At 41.0% G+C, this 20454-nt stretch overlaps 1 protein-coding gene across 3 annotated transcripts in view; it reads right to left on the bottom strand.

Annotated features, from left to right (window-relative positions):
- DCC (DCC netrin 1 receptor) overlaps positions 1–20454 on the bottom strand; it is a 653315-nt gene that overhangs the window by 595168 nt on the left and 37693 nt on the right. Inside the window, exon 2 of one of the 3 annotated variants that reach the window (XM_067545413.1) lies at positions 9793–9873. The exons of the other annotated variants lie outside the window; for them this stretch is intronic. The gene's annotated coding sequence lies outside the window, so the exon portion shown is untranslated. The remainder of the gene's footprint in view (positions 1–9792; positions 9874–20454) is intronic. 3 annotated transcript variants of the gene reach the window in all.

The raw sequence follows: 20454 nt of genomic DNA, 5'->3' as shown, positions 1-20454 counted from the left end.
AAACAGGGACAAAAAGTAAAAAAGATAAAAAAAAACAAATTCCATGAGAGTGGATTTCAAGACAAATCTTGTTTCAAGAGAACTAAAAACAGAATTTCTTAGTTTCCTGGTTGCCTGCCTGGAAGGCTCTTGTCAGTTTCACTTTTGATGTAGAGGAGTTGGCAAGAGCCTTCCAGCCCAGCTGCCAGAGGGGCATAGAGCCCAGGCACTCAGACTCCCCACCACAAATTCAGCTCTAGGAGCCAGGGAGCCTGCAAGCTGAGCCTCCTCCCGCCAACTTTGGGACTGGAGAGGCAGAGAGCCAGGGATGAGTACTACAGCTCTCTGCCTCTCCTGCCCCAGAATATGGGAGATAGCGGAGAGCCAGGATGGCAGAGAGCCAGGGCGCTGGCCCTGCAGCCCTCTTGGAAAGCCATTTTTTGCCTGCAGACAAAGTGAAATTAACAAATACGTTCCAGACAAGCAACCAGAGAGTTGTCACGTTGATTCTCCTGATAGAACACTGCCAAAAAGTTGCAATTTCCCAAAGAAAATTTCAGTTGTGAAAAGGGCATTTTCCACTGAAAATAATTTCGAAACATTTCTGATCAGCTCCAAATGTGACTTTAGGCACACGGTTGTGGCTTACATGCCACAGGTCCGCTCATCAGCCAAGGAGCTTCCCCAAGAAGCCTCGTGAAACAATTACTCCCGTTTCCTCCTTCCTTCTGTCAGGGTTAGTAATTTACTGATGACCTATTTCAGCAGTGAATTAAAAACTCCTCATCCCCCTCCAAATCTTGCAGAGCTATTCTGGACACTGAGTAGGGGGTGTTTGGAGCCAAGACACCATGTATTCCCTACTGGTCTGCACTGGAGAGGTAGGTAGGTGGGGCAGTAGCCTCATTTATGACATTTCTGAGCCTAAGGTCCAAGCAGCACACGTACGCATACAAGGGAGTTCTCACTTTCTCTTACCCACGTGCATGGGTTCCCTAGTCAATCTAGCCCATTGCATTTACCACTAAAAGATTTCAAAATGACTTGCAGGCTCCTTCTCTAGGGGTAGTTCAATCTCCAGGTCCATTCAGGCACTGTCCTGTCTGCCGAGAAGATTGCCAGTTATTGCCAATTGGGGTGCTGATTTCTGTTCAGTTTGAACAATCAGTATGGGCCTGATTCTCCACTGTCTTGCACCTTGTGTAGTCATTTACATTTGCAAGGTGTAGCCTTTTCATACGCAGCTTTCTCTTTGCTTTGCAAAGGTATGAATGATTATACAAAGTGCAAGGGAATGGAGAGGTAGGGCCTTTTCTAGCCTAAGTCACATATTCACCAAAAGGCTGTATCCTAGAAAATACAAAAACAAACCCATTCTGCCAGCTAATAAACAAAAATTGAAACTTCGTATAACATGTATGTTTTCTCAGTAGGCTCTCCATCAACTAGAAAATATTGTGGCTGAGATAGGTCTTGGAATGGATAATGGAGAACTTGATTGGTGTTTGTAAAGAACTACATGAGAGAGAGAGAGAGAGAGAGAGCGAGCACGAGAGCACTTTTGTTTCACCTACTGAAAAGTCCAGTAAGGCATTTTAAGGACTATGGTGAATAACTTTCAGAGATGACTGTACGCAATTGGGTATCCTCAATTTATTACAACACATAATAAACAGTACCAGCAACAATGAAGAGTAATGAGCAGATGTCAGTAAGAAAGCATACAGTTCCAGATGTAATAGTAATAGACAGTGACACTACTGTCCTCCTGAGAGACATGTATCCTGATGTTAGTTTCTTCGTAACTATAGTTCTTAATAAAAAATAGACATGCAGCTGCACAAAAACTCTTTAGGAATAAAGCCTGTAGCTCTGTAAAGGAGCATATCTCTTGAGAGCAACATCTTAGATCCCAGTGCTGATTTTTGAATCCCAAAGCTGGCAACTATAAAACTGGAATCTTGTTTGCTCTTATGAGCCTGTTGAGAGTGTCTGAGAAGGGTAGGAAAATATTCAGTTTGTTGTAACAGTTGCGGGAAAAAAAAATCTTATCAGAGAACTCCTCGTAAATGACTCTTTAAATAAAATGGTTTCTCTGATTTATAAGAAGATGAAGAGCTTATGTAGTACCTTCCATCCAGGAAAATTCTGCTCTGCAGATTGCAGGTTACATGTGTGTAAACTGGAAGTAGCTATCCTTCAGTCAGTGGAGTGGCACTGATATAAAACTTGTGTAAATGACTTCAGCATCAGGCCCACTGTGGGTATATGAGGATCAATTCAGCTACCACTGGAATCTAGTTATAGGGAAGAATGCAGCTAATGATTTACCAGTGACAACAGCAATACACAATTGCTGACAAGAAGTGAAAAATAACTGGCCTGATTCTGATGGTATGAGAGTGAAGAATCAGACTGCCCAACTGAAATTATTGGGGAAATACTGCATCGACTAGAATGAAATTAAGTGATAAATACTTTGATCAAGACACCAGGATTAACTAATTAGGAGTAAGGATTAGGGAAGAAAAATGTACACTTAAATTATTAGCAATAGGATGATCTAATGGTTAAGGCACTAGAAAGGAGTTTGATTATCTTCCCACCTAAGTAAGTAAAAAACATTTATTCATTTCTTAATATTGGTAACATCATAGAAGAATTTTGGAAGCCCTATTGATCCATTACTAACTTTGAACGTTCATCAGCTGACCTCTCAGAGATCTGCTGCTCACCGTTTATTTACCTCCTCACTGGTCATGTCCTGTTATAAAGACCCAACACCATTCCTTTCATGATGACTTTCTTCGGGTTATTTCCATCTCTATGGCTGCTGTGACCAAACTACATAAGTTTGTGCCTGTTGATTTCTGTCAGCTGAGTCTGCTTCTCTTCAATAATATTTCTAGCATAAGCACTCAACTTCTTTTCTGTCCAAGAGATATGCAAGAGTCCTTGTCAGCCATCTAAAAGGCCTCAATTTTCTTCTTATCAGCAACTTTAGTTCCCCATGATTCACATCTATAAATCACTATGGAAAAAAAATGAAACGTTCCCCAGTTGTACCACCATACGTTTTGAGACACCATTTTTTTCCAAACTTTTGTAAGGGAGGCCATGGCCAAGTAAGCCATGCCTAGACTACTTCTGAATTCTTTGAAACAGCCTCCTTGGTTAGACATGTATGTTTCCAGATTAATTCAATTACTCTACTACCTCTAAAATTTGACAGTTAATCATGGCGTTCACTTGTATCTTGTTTTTGTTAACTGGGTCAGTGTGCATACATTTTCTTTTCACTTCATTCAGGGATGGTCCATATTCCTCGCTAACTGTTTTCACAGACTCCAACACGCATTGCATCAGTGTTTGTCTCGAACATAATGTCATCAGCATATCTGAAGTTTGTCCACTAGTAGAAATCCTAGCTCCATGCACTTCGTCAAAATCTTCCATGGTTGTCTCATGATAAATTCTGTGTACATGTTGAAAAGGCCTGGGGACAGAATACACCTTTGTCTCACACCTTGTCCAGTGGAAAGCCACTTTGTCACCTACTGCTCCATGGTCTGTTGTTGACAGTAGAGACTAACAAGTTTAATTAGACACTTTAGAATCCCCACGTCGACCAATAACTTCCAAAGATGATCATGTGGGGTGATACTGAATGCTTTTGATTTGTCAATGACACGTGATCAATGGGTGATTATACTCACTGCATTTTTCAATTAAGCGAAAGATGTTCATGATTTGATCACGTGTGCCTCATGTAACCCAGAACCCCTTAATGCCCACCGGTAATGGGGTTACAAGAATACACTGATTCTGGTATGCATATTCTGGTTTACCAAGAATGTCATGTGAGGTCTTAAATGAAAAACAAGGTCACACTGGTCATTAATAACATTGTTAAATGTATGAGCTGATACTATACAAAGAGTTTATGTCTACTGAAAATGTGTCCTTAGATTCTGTCTCACAGCAGACGTTAAAGAAACAGGTTTCCTGTCTCTGTCAGTATGTAAATTAAGCATTGTAAGTTAACACAATGGTGACACATTTACATATGAAGTCAACAAGGAACAGCACACACTGGGAGAGAACCTTTCCCTGAGATACACTTTAAAGGTTTGCTGAACTATATTTGGGGAACAGAGAAGATTGTTCCCATCATCCTGCTCCTAGGAAATAAATGTGCACTAATACATATTCATGAAAATGGGATCTCAGTCAGCCTTGTTTCAAATGCAAGGGACAATTGGAGTGAGAAACTTTCTTATAGACTGGGGTTAGCTTGTTAAGTTTAGCCTCGGGAAAGCATCTTATGATTTTGTTTTATATAGGACTTTTGTTTCTAATATCCTACTCACTATCCCTTGAATCTTTGATAATAAACTTATTGCTGTTTTCACTATAAATATATCTTCACATTGTGGTATTAAGCAAGGAGATGATCCTGAACTGAATTATACAAGCTGGTGTGTACACTATTTCCCTTACAACTGCAAACCTAGTATTTCTGTGAGTGTTTGGTGAAGGAGGGGCAAGACACTATAAGGGAATGTTTCAAAGAGAATTGTGGACTGGGGTACACCGATTGTTAACCTGCATGGCAAATTAAGGGCTGGCATATCCCAGAGATGAGTGCTTACATGACTAATAGGCAGATGGCATCAGGGAGCGGACATCCAGAAGCATAAACAAGTCTCCATCATGCTGGAGGCATAGAGTTGCCAGGTGTCCAGTTTTCAACTGGAAAGTTCGGCTGAAAAGCGAACCTGACAGTGTCTGGTCAGCATTGCTGACCGGAAACTAAAAGTCCAGTTGCCACGGAAGGAAGAAGGCACCGGGTCATCAACCTGCGCCAACTCCCACCACACTCCCAATGTCTTTGAGTGCCGAGCAGGGTTTGCTCTGCTTAGCCTGTCAGGAAGGAGGGGTGTTCTGTCCTTCCCCCACTGTGCCAGCCTGCTCGGATCCTTTCCCTGGATGAGGCTGGCAGCTCCGGGACGTTGCCTTCTAGTGCCTGTTGTCATCCTATTCTACATGTGCTGGGTCTTGTTTCTGTAAAACAGTGAGTGTCTGTGGGCAGGGCAAGAGAGCATGGGGCGGGGGAAGAGGCAGTGGGGAAGGAAGGTGGATGGGATAGAGTAGGGAGAGGAGAATGGGGGAAATGAAGGAAGTGCAGGGGGAGGAGAATGGGGGAATGAGGGAAGAGCAGGGAACAATGTGGAGAGGAAAGGGGAGGGGAGGGGATGGGACTGGGAGAAGAGAAAGGGATAGGGGATGAGGGGATAGGGGATGAGGGAATGGGATGGGGGGAATGGGTGGGGAGAAGGAGGCGATAGGAGGATGGGGCATGGGGGTTGCCACCTATTCAAGTTTTACCCAGACAGTCCGGTTTTTGGCTTCTGGTCCGGGTGCTATTTAGGGTTGCCAGATGTCTGGTTTTTGGAACTCGGCAATCATAAATGGCACTCAAACCAAACGTCTGGTTACCGTGGGGTGGAGAGAGGCACTGGGTCATTAACTCGCACCAGCCACTGCTCAGCCAGGGCCACCTTCTACCTGCAGGCAGGCTCCTTGAGATGATCCAGCGAGCGACAGAGAGGGAGAGGATCGATTGATCAGGGTGGGACCTTCGGGGGGGGGGAAGAGACGAGGTGGAGAAGAGGGTGGGGCCTCGAGGGTCTGGTTACCAGCATTTAGAAAGGTGGCAACCCTTTGGAGGCAGGGGGTAAAAAGATGACTTACCGGGTACCCCAAGAACCATCACACCTCGTCTCTCTCTGAAATAATTTTGCTGTGATGGTAGTTATGCTTCTAATCATTCTCTTCATAAGATTCTGGATTTTGTAGTGCAGAACTTTGCTTGTATAAAATACCAGGGAGATAATAGGACAGTTACTAGACTCTTGTCTCTCCTTTCTTTGATAAGGGCGAAAAGACTTCTTTCATCCAGTCATCTAGCCATCATTGCAAATTTTCCACATGAGATAAATACCACAGTAACTAATCACTTTTAACAGTTCTGATGATATGTTATCTGCTCCTGATGCTTTCCTAGGCTCTATTTTCATAATAGTTCACGTCACTTCCTCTCTCAGGATTGAGGGCTGCAACTCCATATTCACCTTTCTATTATCCAGTATTGTAAGTGTATCAATTTCTCCACTTCTAGTCACCTTCAGTGAGAAATCTGCCATCATGATCTTTCATTATGTTTGATCACAGGGAAAACTTTTTGGTAAGAGGTCTGACCACTGTGAACATATGTTTTGTATTCGGACTCTTTACAATTCTCAAGTTCCTTTCCTTATGTCCTGATGTATTCACTTTTGACTATCTAGTCTGTCTATTCAGTTCTGTGTACTCTCATCTACTTTCCATTCTCTTTCACTCTGCATCTTTTTTTATTGCCAGTTCAAACACCTTCTCAGCTAATCATGAGGCAGTTCGATGCAGACTTTTCACAACGCGTGCTTTGGAAGTTTTAAGCATGATAATTCAGTTTTCATTTTATTCCAAAGTTCATTCAGATTGTTCTCCTCTTTCACCTGTGACAATGTGTCAAACACATTCTGGACAAGAATCATAACAAATTACACTGAAGAGGAGGTTCTCGCCATTAAGAGTATTGATGGTGCTATAACAAATCTTACTGGAAGTACAGTGCATGATGTTTGCACCAAGGAAAAGAATGACTTTAACCTTCATAAACGAGTCATCAGAGTAGGAATATGGAATGCAAAGATTATGTCTGAAGGGCAGTGTGCCATTGTGACCAAAAAATTGGAAAGGTATAAGAGAGAAATATGTGGAATCTCAGAGCTGTGATGGAATGGTAAGGGTCATTTTATGATGCTGGATGGATGGATATGCAGTGTACTACTCATGATCCAAGAAAATGAGAGAAAATGGGGGTCTAATTTATCTTATCCAAGGAGACATCAAAATGTGTGCTTAGATATAACCCAATCAGTGACGGAATCACTAGCAAAGCCAGTTGATAGGTTGATCATCAGGTTTATGCTCCTGCGTAACAAATGTGGTTGATAAGAAAAAAACCCAGCCATACTTGGTCAGACCAATGGTCCAACTAGCCCAGAATCCTGTCTTGCAACAGTGGCCAATGCCAGGTACCTCAGAGGGAATGAACAGAGCAGGCAATCATTGCGTGATCCATCCCCTGTCATCCACGCTTAGCTTCTGACAGTCAGAGGCTGGGGACACCCAAATCAGGGGGTTGCATCCCTGACTATCTTGGCTAATAGCCATTGATGCACCTATCCTGCATGAACTTATTTCATTCTTTTTCAAACCACATTATAGTTTGGACTTTCAGAATATCTCGTCAATGAGTTCCACAGGTTGATTGTGCATTGTGTGAAGAATTCTATGAATGGTTTGAAGTGATACACATTAACTACCAAGCAAAGATATCACTCTTGTAATTGGGGACCTGTATGTGAAAGTTGGAAGTGTAAGCTCTTATAAAAAAATAATGAGAAAAAATGGTTTGGATTTACATAATGAGAAAGGAATGTGTTTAGCTGACTTTTGCTGCTCTAATCACCTGGTCATTACCAACACCTTTTTCGCCAACATCCTATGTTTATGTACAGGTGGTCACACAATGGCACAACAAAGAAACAAATTAACTATGTAATGATACAGCAACACCAGAGCTCGAGCGTCTAATAAACAAAAACTTTTTCAATTAAAGACTACAGGTTAGACCCTTAACTGTTAGCCACAAACATAACAATAAAACTTTAAACGTTAAGACATTCAGCAGGCTCACTGTGTATGGACTTGTCCAGAATCAACTAAAACTATATGACTTCTTCCCACTTTCCTCAAGGATAAATCCCGAATAGGTCCATTGTAGCCAATGGAGTTTCTCTGATGTAAAAATGATGTAAGTGAAAGTAAATTCAGGCTTTGGCTCAGGAGATTTGGGTTTGAGTCCCAGCTTTGCCACAGACTCACTGAGTGGCTTATTTAATTGCTCTGTGTCTCAGTTTCCCATTTTTATCTATTTAGATTGTAAACACTTCAGAGCAGGGGATGTCTTTGACTGTGTATTGTACAGCACCTAGCATAATGGACTCTCAATCTCAATTTAAGTCTCTAGGTATAAAAGTAATAATTACTATATAATTATATATAATACACTTCCGTATTTTACAAGGTTGTTGTGAGGATTTAATTATTAGTGTTTGTAAAGAGCTTTGAGATGCTCAGTGGAAAGGAGCAACAGGAATGCAAACTATTACTAATATTGTCATTACATTCTGTGATTTTAGTGTAGATAGGCTAACGCTGCTCCGTTTTTGCTTTGAGTTGTTAATTTAGGGTGCAAAATGCACTTGTCACTAATAATAGGTTCATTCTTTGGTGGCTATGAAGAGATTAAATTAAGGAGATGATTGTTGAAACATGCGGAGATTTTATGAGTTTCATTATACCATGATAAATATAAACAACATATTAGAACTAGAAAAATAAGAACAGCAAAGTCCACATCACATATACTCACGAATCCATGGGACTCTGGGTTCACCTTAAGTGAGATTAAGCATTAAGATTGTCACCATCCTGCTCTCCCAAGATCCTTACACCTATATTTCCAAGACCACATATGATTAAGTCTTGGCCTCTGGTTCATATATATCATTCCTATTACCCGTTTTGGGGGGGTCTGACAACTGTTGTAAGCATTTGCACAGGTAGGAGGTTCTCTGTACAATGTGGTTAAGGAAGTCTGGCTAAATAATGCCTCTGCAGATATATATTGCTAAATCTCATAAGATATAAAGTTTTTTATTGAGTGAATGTTTCAAAAAAATAACAAACAGGTAACCCATAGAGTTAAAGGGGCAAAGTTATACAACATCCAGGGACAATATGCAGGTTATCGGGAGGCACGGGGAGTGGTTGAAAGTCTGGGGAGAACAACAAGGGATAAGCTGCGGGGTCCTGGATGGGGGGTGATGGTGTGGGCGCTAAGAGATACAAGGGGATATATGGGAATGGGGGAACGTTACTAAGTATGCCTGTGGGTTCCTTTTGGGGGTGTTTAACAAAGAGAGTAAATAAGTCCATACAAAGTGGTGCGTCCCTCATTAGGTCCAATAGTTTATCACACGCCGTGTCCATTACTAAATCTTCTAATCCAAGGTTACTTACAAACACTAACTTTTATTAGGCTTAATGTGGTTTGTGCTATTATCATCACCACTAGGCCTTAACCTAAATACCAGGCTTCAGGCTAACTGCAAAGCTAATTTTAAACAAAATCTTTAAACTTCTTTGCTTAATCCTACTTGCATTATAGTTTTAGTTTCATTTGCACTAACTTAGCAAGTATCTTAACTCTAAGAAATAAATGATTACTGATCACCTGAGCTCAGGTCTTGGGTCAAAAGATTAGAGTTTTTCAGGTTAAATCAAATCCAAAATTTCAAAGAGAAACTCAGATGAAACCGCTGGATTTCACGAGTTTGGTTTTGAAACCTTTTAAAAACAAGCAGTGCTTGTGATTTTCAAGCAAAACAATACATTGACTCAGGTTGATTTGAAACATGGCACAGGTTTTCCAAAAGGTTTGTGAGCTATAAAGAATCTTTTGACAAACACAGTCTTCATTACCAGTTAGTAACAAAACTAGAGATTGAACTGGAATCAAGATCACAGATTCAAACCCATTCAAACTGTGGGTGCGTTTGAAACCTGGACCAAGTCTCAGACCCAACACTTAATATCACTGGATGATTTTGGTATGTGGCCCGTCTCATTATAAATACATACGTGCTCTGGATCTGAATATCCCTGAACCATGGGATAGTCAAACTCTAGATCTGAATTTTGAAGCCATCTGGAAATGGGGAGCTGAAAACAAGTGAGTTTTAATATCAAAATTGTGCATACATTGAACAGCTCTACATGCAACCTCCCCACCGCCCCCCAATACTGTTTCCAATATGACACATGAAAGGAATGAGAAGCCAGAAAAGGACTCCAATTTTGTAACTGAATTGCACTGTCTGGTCTCCAGGGTTATAATTTCTCCACTAAAAGGTTCAGCAGACTTCTATTTGTTCTTCTATATATGGCACTATGCAAATATTATGAAAGAGTTTAACTCAACATGTGAGCTCCTAATACTTTCTCTGTCTTCTCAAAGATAGTCTTTAATTAGTCAATAATTGCTTGAAGGCTCCAATTGATTGGCATTATAAACACAGGAAAATGAAAATGGCTCTTTTATTTCAGAACGGTATTTAAGGTTTAGTAAAATATTAGCAGCATATCATTAAGCAGAACAGAGCAAAGCTGCCTACAAAGCACATTTAAGAAGCATGACTAAACAGCACACTGTCCTTCTTTACTTCTCAAATTAGACTAGTGACAAGACATAAAATGAAGATTATGCATGTGCAGTTCTAGAAGACATCAAAATACTATATCCTGCATTGTCCTGTTTATAAATACCCTCACACTTCAGGGAAATTTGACAAACAGCTGCAAAAACTCAGCAGGTTTTTATGTCATTTCTGGTGAGATTTATTCTTTCTTCAGCTCCAGAATGCTATGTATTCATTTTACAAAGGCAGAAATAGGTTTAGTCTGTGTTTCTGTTGCTGTGGATTTCATTTATCTGTTGTCAGGGTCTAATGAAAAACATTTTAGGCTGGTATTTCTTGAGATGTCAGCCCACATTCATTTCCCAAACCTATACTCTCTTTTTTTTTTTTGCCTCCTGCATTACTTTTGAGAAACTGTAGTGACTGAAAAATCTTTAACACTAGTAATTATTAACAAATGTACCACAACCCTTTAAACACTAAGATCATTTGAGGACTCATTTGGAGGACTGTGTCCAGTTTTGGGCCCCCCACTACAAAAAGGATGTGGACAAATTGGAAAGAACGCAGCAGAGGGCAACGAAAATGATTAGGGGACTGGAGCACATGACTTATGAGGAGAGGCTGAGGGAGCTAGGCTTGTTTAGCCTGCAGAAGAGAAGAATGAGAGTGGATTTGATAGCAGCCTTTAACTACCTGAAATGAGGTTCCAAGGAGGATGGAAGTAGGCTGTTTTCAGTGGTAGTAGATGGCAGAACTAAGCAATGATCTCAAGTTGCAGTGGGGGAGGTCTAGGTTGGATATTAGGAAAAAGTTTTTCACTAGGAGGGTGGTGAAGCACTGGAATGGGTTACCGAGGGAGGTGGTGGAATCTCCATCCTTAGAGGTTTTTAAGGTACGGCTTGACAAAGCCCTGGCTGGGATGATTTAGTTGGGGTTGGTCCCGCTTTGAGCAGGGGGTTGGACTAGACGACCTCCTAAGGTCCCTTCCAACTCCCATCTTCTATGATTCTAAGATCATGCTGAACACCAACATAAATAATATTTTCATGAGGTGGGTGATTCACTTGCTTCTGGTTTCGTGATAGTGATGCCTATTCATTAGGAACTGGTCAATTTTAGATTTGAAGCATGTAAATAGTTAAGACCAAATCCTGCTGTCCTTAAATCCTTATCCAGGCACAATCTCTTCTGAAATCAATGGGAAATACGTCTGTGTATGGACTGCAATATTGGCCCAGTGGGTGTGAGATGGGACACACACCTCTCATGAGCGCCTCCTGTTGGCTGGGTGCAATCCTGTGCTCTTTCTCTGCTCCTGGAGCCCCCTGTCAGCTGTCAAGGTCGCGAGGCAACTTTTCAGTGGCTCAGCACAAGTCAGTATGCATGAATGAACCCCCTCGGGGATAAAAGAGGTCCAACAAGCACTATCGCCATACCTTTGTTAGCGTTGACAGCCTGTCTCCAGGCTCAGTTCTCAAACCCTTCTGGACCAACTTAAGTTTTTCCCTACCCTGTTCTAGAGCATTGCCCTCAGAGCTTTCTCCCTGACAACTCTTTGTCTTCACTAGCTATCACTGCCCCAGCTCTGCAGCAGGTCATCTCTCAAATTCAGTCCCCTTCTGGGTGGCAGAGTAGCCAAAAGTTAATCAGAGACTCTGTCTGCCTTGACCAGGGTCTTCAGCCCCTAGCTCTTTAAATTCCAGCCTTTTGCTTAGGTTTCTAAATGAGACTTACTCCTTCTCGGGGCTTAGGCCACTTCCCCAATGGCCATGTGGGAAACCCAGGCCCACACAATAAGTGTAAGTGTGTAAGTGAGACTAAAATGCTGCAGCTGCGCTTCGGTAGCGCTTCAGGAAGACACTACCTATGCCAATGGGCAGGTTTCTCCCATCAATATAGGTGATCAACCTCGAGAGGCAATTCCGAGGTCAATGGGAGAATTCTCCCATTAACCTAGTACTGTCTACACCGGTGGTTAGGTCAGCCTTTGTCATTCAGGAGTGTGGATTTTTCACACCTCTAAGCAATGTAATTACACTGACCTAAAACCCTAGTGTAGAGCAGGCCTTAAGTGGAGCATATGCCTTGTGCAGGTCTTCTGCAGGAGGAGGAAATACTATCCAGAGTAAGCAACTGTGATCACACATTGACTGGAGTTGAAGTTACTAGTGGGAAGAAAAATAAACAGTAGGGAGAAAAAATGGCAAACAGGAAAGTTCATGTTTAAAGGTACTGGTAATGGAAAAATGCCTTTATCTCTAGGCTATCAATTCAAGTCCGGACCAGAGCAGTAGTGACCAAAAGACATTTTCACATGATGGCTATTTGGTAGCCTGTGTGAAACGAATTGGTGTTTTTTATAAATATACTAGTTAGATACAAATGAGTTGGCACCACATTTCCTAATGGATGGGCATCCCTATCACGAAACCATAAGCACCCCACATAGCAATTTGTCAGCCAGCAGACAAAATGGGCATAGAAAAAATGGGCATGGAAACTAATTTATTCTCTCAGTGGTGGTCATTCTACAGGCCCAGTGAGGGAGCAGTGTAGATAAAACTTGTGTTTGCTGCTAATCCAGATTGTAGCAGGTCTGTGAATAAGTACAGCACTTTAGTCTCCAAGGCTGTCAGTTAGGATACCTTTCACAAGCACTGAAATTCACTTCAAACTAACCATTAGCAATATGATAAAATGCCTTTTGTTGCTCTGTTTACAGTAGTGGTTCAAAAGTACCAGGGACAGAGGAGTAGCTAGACATTTTGAGTAAATAAGAAATCCCACTGTGGTATTTTCCTGTGCACTTCCCAGCTGATAAGTGTTTTCTAATTAAATTATTCAAAGCAAATTGGCTCGTAATAACTGAGGATTTGCTCACTAATATGCCTCATCTGACAGAATCCCAAATAAACTGAAGATTACAATTTTTTGGCCAGACCATCTAGATTCTTAATCCTTACCTGACTAAAAAACCATAATCAACTGACTTTTTTCACCATCAGAATGGATCACAGGCGCTTACCTGAATAAAGGAAAACAGCTAAACAAGGTGGGAGTTTTAACTCCCTAGATATGCTCACCAGATATTTCAAAAACATTTAAAAAGCACTTGGAAGTGGAACGACTGAGAAGTCTCAAAAAACTGCAGATGTCTATATTTCTGATGCACGCCCATGAATCCTGGATCAGAATCCCATTGGCAGCATTTCTGATACACAGCACATTTCCTGCAAAGGAGAACTGCTACAACTTTAGTCTCGACGGGAATAGAAGTCCCACAGCAGGGCCATGGCTGGCCTGGGTCAGCCGACATGGGTTTGTGAGGCTCAGACTGAAGGGCTAAAAATTGCTGTTAGACATTCGGACTCAGGCTGGTGCCCGGGCTCTGGGACCCTCCCAGCTCATGGGGTCCCAGATCTTGGGCTCACCATTAAAAGGGGAAACATTTACTAACAGGTCCCACCTTGTGGTGCATGAGAAGCCACCGTAACATTCTATTGTAACTAAAGGAAAATACCATTATATCTCATACACAGCCATGTGCTAGCCGGGCATAAATGTGTCTTTAAAAAGGCAACCACGGCTAAAATAAGACAGTTCTTCTGGAAGGGCTAATTTTTAAAAACACTTGACACAGGCATCTTAGCAGCAGTGAGAGAAGGATAGAGTATATTAATATATGTAGACACATTGGGCCAGATCAATAACTGGTGTAAATTGCTCAACCAAGGTTTCTGTGCGGGGCAAATCTAATCTATTGAGCTACCGTAGACATTTTTAGAGTACGCTTTACTAAGGTAACGAGGAGTAAATTGTACTAAAGAACTGAAGAAACCAGAAAATGAAGTCCACTGGTTTTCAGATGGCTCTATATGTTGTACACATTCTCCTCCCCCCCCCCGCCCCCCCCACACACACACAGACACGCACACTATGGGCCAGTTTTTCAGAGGGTGGAAATCAGCATAGCTCCATTGACTTCGTTGACATTTACACGAGCAGAGGATCTGTATTTGTTTAGTTCTACATTTATTTATTGCCCATATTTCTAGTGGTCTCATCACTAGAGAACATGGACATGCCTCATGTATTCCACTGTGGTACACTGTGGTACTAAACCTAGACAGACCTTTTTGATTTTTGCCTTCAGGAAACAAACAATTGTCCCGCTTATTTCCTGGGTAATCTCTTTTTCACAGAAGCTGGCTAGCCAGGAAAAGCACTCCTGTTCTAAGAACCTCACATGTTATCATGTGTTGTTTGATAAATGGATAGCAATCACTGAAGGTAATGGCTGGTCCTGGGTCATTGTTTATCCAGATAATATCGCATACCATTTATGTTATATTTATACAGGAAAAATGCAAAAGAGAACAATCTCAGATATGAAAAAACCCTCTTACACTGATTTGAAACCCTACATAAGAAAGCTGGCTCATGCCAGACATCTAGATGACATGTTAATAATAAATATGGATGCATTAACTCATTGGTTTTTCAGATATGAATCAGGTTGCTGTAAAATTTTGATGGGTTATTTGATAGAAAACCGCCTTGCAAAATTACAGGAGTAATTGTGTCCGGAGATTAAATTGTGAATGCGGTTAAACACAACAAGCTGACAGTCACTGTGGTTTCCTTGCACAAGTGAAGTCCAGCCCTTGACTCAGAAATAAGTCCACATTACAGGCCCAGAGGGCCTTTTCCCAGGAAATTTCTCTTAATTAGAGGTTTTCTTATATGATAGGAAAACACAAACAGTATTAGTTGGCTAGCATTAAAAACATTGTTCATTAATCATGTCTCTTTGGAAAACTTTCCTTAATTATGGCACAGCATGTCACTAGGAAAATTAGACTGCAGCATCTCATTTGCTTTTAAAATATTTAGGATTTAGGAAACAATGACCGTGATAGGCGGTTTTATTTTTTAATGGTAAATTAATAGAATAGGCGAAATTTTGGAGATGGCTCTGTCATTCTTAGTGAGATTACTTCAAATGAAGTCTCCTGATACAGCTGCAATGCAACAGGACATTACGCTTTAACCCTAAGATGCAACTTTGATTTCCTAAATACATTTTCATAAATTTCTTCCACCTATTGTACCCAAGGAACCATTTTCACAATCTGACAGACACTTTCAGATAATGGCCAGCATCCAGATATATCCCCTGTAATGAAGTCATCTCCCAGATAGTTGTAATGATAATGGGGGAAAAAAGAATGCAAGGTCAATTTGGTAAATACAAAAGGAGGAAAGTGGTGTCACTTCAACTCAAGCTGAAACAGGGCTTTTACAGCTAATTGCTTGAAGGCTTTATGGTAAAATATGGTCTTGTGGTTAAAGCCCAGGACTGAGACTTGGGAGATCTGGATTCTCCTCACAACTCTGCCTCAGAGTTCTTGTCTGACCCTAGTTAAGTCACTTATCTGGTCAGTGTCTCAGTTTCCCCATCTATAAAATAAGACAGCTACTTAATATTTCCCTCACAGTGGTGTTGTGAGGCCCAATTACAGCTAGATCATGGCATTTTGCAGCAGGCCTCAAATTACTGTGAGAGTAACAAGCCGAGTGTGGCTCATGGGCTACATGAATTGATGTAGCAGTGGTTGGGGTCACAGCACTTCCCAACGGACACAAAGCAACCAGTCCTCTGGGACTGCAATGTTATTAGCTCTTGCACAGGTACACAAGGGGATGAGGCTCTTTGTGACCTATAGCCTAGGCCCCAGGGGAAAAAGAACTTCAGTATAATACTACTTTCCATTTCTGCCTTTCAAGCCCGGTGTCAAAATATTTTACAAACATTAACTCATTACACTTCAAAAAAGATACCCATTATAGCACATATAATGTCATCTTTCCATCTAAGGTAATTATGGCTCTCTTAATTGAATTATCTGAGCACCTCACAATCTATCTTTAGTGTTTGTGTCTTCACAATGCTTGGTGAGCTAAGGAAGTAACTATTATCTCCCATTTTACTGATGGGCAACTGAGGCACACAGAGAATAAGTGACTTATCCAAGGTCATACATGAAGCCTGTGGCAGAATGAGGAATTGCACTCAGGTTTCCAGCTAGCACCTTGCCCACTGGGCCATCCTTCCTTCTTTTATCAATAACATTTGTATAAATATTGTTCGAACATTTATCCATAGATTTCAAATTGTTTTGCTGTTTCATGAAGCTGATAACCTTCCAGATTTCCATAAATGGCTGTTTCACTTTTCATGCATGTCTTTTTAACCAGGAGACCTCTTCACCTATTCTTCACTTTTTTGGGGGGCCCATTGTTGTTTTACACCTGTATCCTTGTTCTGATTTAATGTACAGAGCGCAAAATGTATAGGTTTTCAGAAGATGATTTCTAGATTCCGGAAGACAACAAGAAATATAAAGTCTATGAAAGAGAACAAAAAAGGGTCTCTTTTGTTGCAAACCAGAAGCGCCTCTGAGAACAAAATGGCTGATTAACTTTGTGCAAAGAGTTCTTAGAAAAATAAAGGTGCAGAGAACACAGAAACTACAGCCATAAAGACCACATCTGCAAAGCACATAAATATTATATCCACTTGTAAGGACATTGAAACAAAAAGATATCAATTGACTTGTGCAATGCCCCATAAGGTATAAGTAGCTGAGCCAGTAGTAGAATGTCTTCACTATCAATCTTTATGTTCAGTCCATTAGATCACATTCTTCTTCAAACTTTTTCAGCTCTTGGAGGATCAATATTATTCACATGATATTAATAATTTAATGAAACTGGGGGAGTTTGGTAGATGCACTCTGGTCAGTGATTATTCTAATTTTTTTTATTGTTTCAAGGATTTGGTTTTCTGTTTTTACTTGAGTGGACTAGTCTAAAAATATTATTCCACATCACAAACTGTCCCCTGGGAAAAACTGCTAGAAGACAGGCTTATTGTAAGATTCATGCCTTTTTTCTGGACGTGAATTTGCACCCAAGGGCAGAGTGAAATTGGCAATATTGTAGAGCTGCGGGAGGAGCGCACAGGTTTCCATTTACATGACAGTTGTGTTACAACCACCAGGTCAACTGCTGCTCATTACTGTAAGGTTGACTGCCTCCCCATTATGACTATTAGCAGCACCGTTAGTCTCGGCAGATGCTCCAGTTCGCATTTCTCTCTGTAAAGGAAGTTCCTAATGTAATGCCTGCTGGTCACTTTCCCACAACTGTCAGCAAAATTTGTTACAGAGCTAGGCAGTGTTCCAATATTGGGGGAGGGGAATGGGGGGAGGGGGGGGAATATCCTGCTCCTCTCTGTGCTGTGCCACAGTTCAGTGTTCTTGTTTCACTGCTCATACCATCAATGAATTCTGAGTCACAATTACTCACTTGTTTGTATATCAATAATGACTCTGATAAGCTGCAAATTGATTGTTCAGACCTACCTTTTATAGCACAGAACCTGTCCACCACAAAGATGACTACTGCCGTTGTGCAGTCCTCTTTGAACTGCAGACTACAGGGGCTTTAAAGGGCTACAAAAGGGTTTAGTTTAGACAGTAAACACTAAATAAAAGACAGGTCTTTGTAAAGACTGAGACAATGCATGTAAGGCAGGGATACAGACAGTCCAACTACCGATGGAAAACGTGAAGCTCTGAAGCCTTACTCTAATGTTACCTTGTCAAAGCCGTATCTATGCCACTGAACAGATTGTTGTTTTCTCTGTCCTTTGTTTTCTCACTGCTTTGAAGATATAAAGCACTGTGTGAGGAGAATGGAGAGTAGAAGATATTGTCTTCTGGCTAAGGCATAGAATCTGGATGCCTGAGTTGTATTTCTGATTCTGTCACAAACTTCCTGTGTGATCTTGGGCAAGTCACTCATTTACCTCACTAGTGGGCCTCTTTTCCTCACTAAAGAAATGGGGATATTCCCTACATCCGTGTTCATAAATGATGTTTGCAGGTTCATTCATAAATGCATGTAAAATACTCTGTGATCTGAAGAGAGAAAATGCCATAAAAGTACTAAATATATGCTCAGAATTTTAAATAATTCTTTCAGCTAACATTTGGCTCAGGTTATTTTTTTAAGAATTACATTAATTTGTGAATGAATATGAAAAAACATTCACACAGAAGGATTTCCCCTAAAACATTTAGGGTCATGCTACTGAATCATACCCTTTAATTTTGCACCCTTAAAGCTGTGCACCCTAACTTTGAGGGCCCACTTCCATGCAAAACACTTTTTATTTGTCCTAAAACTCAGTTAGAACACCTGATTGACACCTGATTAGCACAAAAATAAATCCATGCAAGTTGCAAATACTGGATAAGCCAATACTATTTTCTCATAAATGTAGGTGTGCTATTTTGACCATGCAAATGTAGATAAATGTAGGTTCTGAAGCTGCTTGCACTGGCACTCTTACACTGCACCTGAAAAATACGTGCCTGTAAATACAAATTATAACTGCATATGTATATGGTAACATCTGCTGCAGAGGTCTGGACCAAAGCCCCCTACAACACTAAGAACTGCAGCAGGGCTAGGAGGCAGACTGGCCTTGAAGGTAATCCCTGTACACCACACAGATGGACTCTGCAACAACATCGAATAGGCTACCGCAGAGAATGGATGTAGGGGATAAAACAATGAATGTACAGATATATGCATCCAGTAGCTGAGAACACCCTGAGGAGGGCTATAGTGGCTATTGTAGCCTATGGCCTAGCTACTCAAATTGCCTGCTCCCAAAGCAGGGAGGTGGATTTAATTCTCCCTGCAGTCTCAGATCAGAACAGTTGAAAAAAAAAATACTCTGGTGTTATTTGGTTCTCAAATTTCCCTCATATTTTGTGAGCACAATCACAAACAGACAGGTCTTTGTAAAGATAAGGTATCTCAGGGAGGTATCGCTTTCAAGCTGTCCAACACCTATGGAAACTCTGAAGCTGTGAAATGCTGCTTTAATGTTATCTTGTAGAACGTTACTTTTAATGTTACCCTAGGCAGCAGCTATGTTGGAGAATTTACTTCTTATTGTACAGTAGATTATATACAAAGCCATTGAAAAAAAATAGTTACTGAGATAACACTGACAGTAACTCTCCAGATCTAGAAGCCACTTGTCTTTTTCTGTACTGGAAGATACTGCAAGAAGAATCATGGATGTCCTAGCTTTGGTTCAGTGATGATAATGGGAAATTACTGAGAGTAAAATTATTCACTTAAAATACTTATTGGCACATCTAACAACACCTTAGATTATTAAAATAGAAAAATAAAAAGGAAAATTGGGAGAAGAAATCTAATTTACTTTTCACCACTTATGTTACCCTCAAAATGGCCTGTAAAATCCTTCATTTTTTGAGTAAGTTTCATTTTTTGATTCTTATGAAAGGTGATTAACTCTTATTGGCTAAGCACCACCAGCATGCTCAGCTGGGTCAAGATCAGGGGTGCGGAAGATGCAGTAATAGACAAATTCAAAGAGGTAGGCCAGGGCAGAGCTGTGAAGAGCCTTGAAGTTTAACTGTAATGCAAAAGAGAACATTGGATGGATTCAAAAGAGGGCAGGTGACATGGTTTGATCAAACACAAATTACTGGGCTGAATGCAGGGGAAACTGGTTGAAATTCTACAGGTTTTGTTATGCCTGAGGTCAGATTAGATGATTTAATGGTCCTCTGAATGTATTGCCTGACTGAAAGATCAGGAAAATAATTTTCATCTCACACAGGCTCAAACACTGTGTTTGTCTTCCGAAGCACTGTTCAACAATGTTTACATTAAAGTAACAAAAAAATTAAAAAGGGTTTTGAGCCAAGTAACCAAACAGGAACTCCTTTTCTTCTGCTAGCAGCAAGATTAGAAATAACATCCCCTCCCGTCCAGGGTTATGCTGAGCACGTGTCAGCCAGAGCCAAGTAATCAGACCATAGGCTTTATGTTTGTGCAGATTTTAATGCTGGTGAAGAGTGCCAGGCTGATTCCCTGGAGGCCTGAACTCTCAATCTATCTACAGAGTAGGTACAGCACAAGCAACCACTTAATAGCTTCCCTACCCTGCCACCAGGACTTCAGCTCCAATTTAGATGGGCCACTACTCAAG

This window comes from Emydura macquarii, unplaced genomic scaffold (genome assembly GCF_026122565.2).
Source record: "Emydura macquarii macquarii isolate MOO-44397 ecotype Brisbane River unplaced genomic scaffold, CSIRO-AGI_Emac_v2 contig_1045, whole genome shotgun sequence".
NCBI classification, from domain to species: Eukaryota; Metazoa; Chordata; order Testudines; family Chelidae; genus Emydura; species Emydura macquarii.
The sequence above is the reverse complement of the archived record's forward strand: the minus strand, read 5'-3'. Positions and strand labels throughout refer to the sequence as shown.